The sequence below is a fragment of the Carlito syrichta genome, unplaced genomic scaffold, assembly GCF_000164805.1.
Source record: "Carlito syrichta isolate Samal-C Ts95f unplaced genomic scaffold, Tarsius_syrichta-2.0.1 Scaffold22787, whole genome shotgun sequence".
Lineage (NCBI taxonomy): Eukaryota > Metazoa > Chordata > Mammalia > Primates > Tarsiidae > Carlito > Carlito syrichta.
Window position 1 is genome coordinate 3,899 of NW_006966883.1, and position 5,214 is coordinate 9,112.

At 40.6% G+C, this 5,214-nt stretch overlaps 1 pseudogene; it reads left to right on the top strand.

Annotated features, from left to right (window-relative positions):
- Window positions 1–1,361: 1,361 nt before the first annotated feature.
- Window positions 1,362–4,737, top strand: LOC103266288 (annotated as a pseudogene).
- Window positions 4,738–5,214: the final 477 nt, after the last annotated feature.

Consider the following 5,214-nt stretch of genomic DNA (forward strand, 5'->3'; position numbering starts at 1 on the left):
GTTTAGTACTTTCTGAGTGTTTCATGTAGAGATGGTTTTGTGGCTGCATAAGTTCTTAGGGATTGGATATCTGGGAAAGATTTTAATTCTCCCTCACTGATGAAGCTTAGCTTGGCTGGGTAGGTTATTCTTGGTTGAAATTGTTTATCCTTTAGGACTTTGAAGTAGGGCTCCAAGCTCTCCTAGCCTGCAGGGTTTCTGCAGATAAATCTGCTGCTACTCTGATTGGTCTTCAATGGTGGGTGATCTGGCCTTTTTCTCTTGCTGCCTTTAGGATTTTGTCTTTTGTGCCTACTTTATTTAGGCGAATTATTATGTGTCTAGGAGTTGGTCTTCTCATTTGTTGTCTTGCGGGTGTTCTCTGAATCTCTTGTGTTTGAATTTTTGTATCACTGATTAGATAAGGGAAATTTTCTTGAATGATCTCGTGGAAAGTTTGTTCCAATGTGGTCTCTGTTTCTCTTTCTGCCTCAGGGAGTCCGATTATTCTTAGGTTAGGCCTCTTGAGGTAGTCACTCATCTCTTGAAGGTTTTGTTCTGTCTTTTTTAGCTTATATTCTGTGTTTTTAAGAGTTTGGGTTATTTCTATATTTTGGTCCTCAAGCTCTGAGATTCTTTCTTCTGCTTGGGTAATTCTGCTTTCCATGCTTATCAATTTGTTATTTATTTCATTCACAGTATTCTTTGTTACTGTTATCTCAGATATCAGCTCCTTCCTAGTTTCTTCTTGTGTCTCCTCAATTCTTTTTAATCTCTCCATTATTGTTTTGATATCTACATTTGCATTTTGAGACCCTTCATTCTGGGGACTTTTCATTGTTTGTATTCCAAAGTCAATTTTCTCAGTGTCTGCTCTCCCAGGTGTCTGGGAGAGACTCATACTCTTCTTTTGGTTTTTCTTCATTTCTGTAGATTTTTCTCCCTTTACCCCTTTCCCTCCCCCTCTTCAATTCTGTTTTTGAGGGAAGGTGGGGTTGCTTTTATTTCTCTTCTGCAATGACCTGTTCTTTCTTATGAGGGTCTTCTGGTTTTGTTCACTTTTCCCTCTGCTTTACAGTCTGTCTATTCAGCAGTTTGCAGTCTTGATCCCTACGTCAATCTCCAGATTTAATGCAATACCCATCAAATTACCAGCAACATTCTTCTCAGACCTTGTCATGTACAAGCATTATGCTGACAAAAGTAGTCTCCCTGGTTGTTGCAGAGAAGCTTCACTCTTCTTTATCCATACTTTTCTGCCCTTATTAGGATTGAAGATGGGTGAACCCTGGTTGAAAGCTGGCAGAATGCACACTCCCAGGCAGCCCATAAAAGAATGGGTTAGGTGGTTTTCTCTAGGAGACCCTGTTGGTTAAGGGACGATGCCCCGAGCACTGATCCCGCTGTCCCCGGAACAGGACGTAACTTGGGGTGATTACCCTTGGCGACTTGGACACACTGCTTGAGAGCTGTGGAAAAAGCCTTTCCGAATTCCGCTGCGGGAGCTGTCGGTCACAAGCCCGGAGCGCAACCACAGAGGTCGGCGGAGTTGGGCTCCATCCTAGGCCCTTAACTCCTCTATCTTATTTCTTAAGGTATGGGCATTTGGGGTTCTGAATATGAATTGGTTGCCAGTTCCAATTATCCTAAGGGTGTTTCCTGCATTTTCTAAGATTCTTGCAATTTGAGGTTTTATGTTTAGGTCTTTTATCCATTTAGAGTTAATTTTTGTTTATGGTGATAGATAAGGGTCCTGTTTCAATCTTCTGTATGTGATCAGCCAGTTTTCCCAGCACCATTTACTGAATAGGTTCTCCTCTCCCCAGTGGTTGTTGTTGGAGGCTTTGTCAAAGATGAGTTGGTTGAGAAATTGAGGCTCTGCTTCCGGAACCTCTATCCTGTTCCATTGATCTATGTACCTGTTCTTGTACCAACACCAGGCTGTTTTCTTTACTGTAGCCTTATGGTAAAGTTTGAAGTCTGGAAGTGAATAGCTCCTCCTTTGTTTCTTTTGCTAAGGATTGTTTTGGCTATTCATGGCTATTTATGATTTCATATACATTTCTGTATTGTCATTTCCAGGTCTGAGAAGAATGATATTGGTAACTTAATGGGTATTGTACTGAATCTGTAGATAGCCTTTGGTAGGATGGACATTTTAACAATGTTCTTCCTATCCATGTGCATGGAATATTTTTCCATTTGTTTATATCTTCTTGGGTTTCTTTGAGCAGTGTTTTGTAATTCTGATTGCAAAGGACTTTCATTTCTCTGGTTAGGAAGATGCTGAGGTATTCATTTTTTTGTGGCTATTGTGAATGGGATTGTGCTTTAATTTGGGTCTCTGCCTACTTGTTGTTGGTGTCTAGGAATGCAACTGTCTTTTGCATGTTTATTTTGTACGCCAAGACTTCGCAAAGTTCTTTATCAGTGCAAACAGGTTTTGACAGATTCTTTTGGGTTTTAAAGGTACAGGATCATATCATCAGCAAAGAGGGATAAATTGACTTCCTCTTTTCCTATGTGGACACCCCAGATTTCCTTCTTGTGTCTAATTGCCTGAGCTAGCACGTCCAACACAATGTTGAACAAGAGGGGTGAAATTGGGTAGCCTTGTCTTGCTCTGGTTTTTAGGGGAAATGTTTCCAGTTTCTGCCCATTTAGCAATGTGTTAGCTGTGGGTATAACATAGATGACACTTACTATTTTGAGGTATGTTCCTTCTATACCAAGGTGTTTGAGGGTTTTTATCAAAAAAGCTTGCTGGATTTTATCATAAGCTTTCTCTGCATCTTATGACATAATCATGTGGTTCTTGATTCTTGTGCTTACTTCTACTGATGTATTTAATTACATTTATGGTCTTGCAAATGTTGAACCAGCCCTACATCCTTGGGATGAAGTCTTCTTGGTCATTGTGGATGATTTTTGAGATGCGTATTTTTGGATCTGATTTGCTAGAATTTTATTGAGGATTTTCGCACCTATGTTCATAAGGGATATTGGCCTGTAGTTCTCTCTTTTCGTTGGATTTTTACCTGGTTTTAGTAGCAGTGTGATGTTAACTTTGTAAAATGATTTTGGGGGAATTCCATCTGTCTCAATTGCCTGGAATACTTTCAAAGAATTGGTATCAGCTCCTCGTACATTTTGTAGAATTCTGCTGGACAGTCATGTAGTTCAGGGCTTTTTTTTTTTTAGGGTAATTTTCATATGACAGAGTCAATTTCCTGGGTTGTTACTGGTCTATTTAGTGGCTTAATGTCTTCTTGTTTCAACCTGGGGAGGTTATGTGATGTCAGAAAATCCTCCATTTCATTTAGGTTATCAGGTTTGTTTCCATATAGGTGTACGTAGTAATCCCTGATAATCTCTGGTATTTCTTTGGGGTCTGTTGTGATTTGATCTTTGGTATTTCTGATTGTGCTTATTTGGGCTTTTTCTCTCTTTTTCTTTGTCATTCTGGCTAGGGATCCCCGATCTTGTTAATTCTTTTAAAGAACCCGCTTTTTGTTTTCTTGATGTTTTCTATGATGTGTTTTGTCTTCTATGTCCCATATTTGGGCTCTTATTTTGGTGGTTTGAATTCTTCTGTTAAAGTTAAGATTTGGGTAGTCTTCCCTTTCCAGCTCCATTTTATGATTTGTTAGGCTCTCCACTTGAGATCTTTCAGTTTTCTTTTTTCTTTTTCCTTTTTGAGTTGGAGTCTCTCCTTTTGGGAGAAAAACTGAGGCAGCAAGTTGTTCAATCATCTGTCACCTGTCAACTGGATGGCTATGATTTTCAAGCCAGGCCTCTATGTGAAAAAAAAATTGGTGATGCTGCCATGTTTTATACAAACTGAGTCCTCAAGGAGTACAAAGATGCAGATAAGAAGGATGTAGACTGGGCCAAAACTTACTTGAGTATATGGACAGAGCTGCAGGCTTATATTAAGGAGTGCCATACCATTGGACTGGCCTGGGGCAAAAAGGGGCATGTGGTAAAAGAACTGAGTGGATTACCATTAGGACCCTCTGCTAGATAAGGTCCTCCTCTCCTCTGGCTATGCCCACCTCCTCCCCTAGTCCCCACCAATTCAGGCTCTGATAACTCTGCTCCCTGCTGAGCATTGTTTGTGCAGATTAATTAGGGGGAGAGCATCACATATGCTCTGAAGCATGTATCTGATAACATGAAGTCTCCCAAGAACTCTACCCTAAAAGCTCAGAGTGGTCCAGTACATAGTGACCCAAGCCATTCTCTGCACCAAAACCCAAGCCAGCCCATCCCCCAAACCAGCAACAAAGAAGGAGCCAGTTCTACTTGAACTGGAGAGCAAGAAGTGGAGAGTGGAAAATCAGGAGAATGTTTCCAACCTGGTGATTGATGACAAGAACTGAAACAGGTGACTTCCATATACAAGTGTGTCAACACAACATTGCAAATCAAGGGCAAAATTAACTCCACTACAGTATATGACTGTAAGAAATTTGGTCTGGTATTTGATGATGTGGTGGGCATTGTGAAGACAATAGTTGGTTTGTCAAAGTTCAGATAATGGGTAAATTTCCAACAATTTCCATCAACAAAACAGATGGTTGCCATGCTTACCTGAGAAAGAATTCTCTGGATCGTGGAATAGTGCCAAATCTTCTGAGATGAACATCCTAATTTCTACAAAAGGCAGTGACTTTAATGAACCCAGTCCCAGAACAGTTCCAGACCCTATAGAATGGGTAAAAGTTGGTCACTACAATGACAGAAATTGCTGGGTAAGTGATATGTCACTGGGTTCTTTGCCCTCTCTTCATACCATGGGATAAATCTGTATCAAGATGGTTTTCTCGATTTCTTCTACCTTTCTGCTTTTGAACTGCTTCTCTGTTCTGAGAAGCACAGCTACCTACTTCACTGAAATATACCTCAAGCTGAGATTTGGGGTGGGATAGCAGGTTAGCTGATCTTCTGCCGGAATGTGCAGCTTTTCTACATCAATTCAATCACTCCTCTAGTTCATTCTTAAGGAACTGCAGACTAACTGCCATATTTTAGCTTTCATCTTTTGGGGGCGATTCTACCAACTGTCCTCTGGGAGACTAAAACAGTCCCAGGAATTAGCAGATCAGAGTGTTCACATGAATCTTTTGCTAACAGTGAGCATGCTGGTACCAGAAGCTGGTGTGATTTCAGATGGTTCTTCTAACCAAGCTGATTTTTCAGTGTTGATAAGCAAAATGAGGGTTGCACTGGACC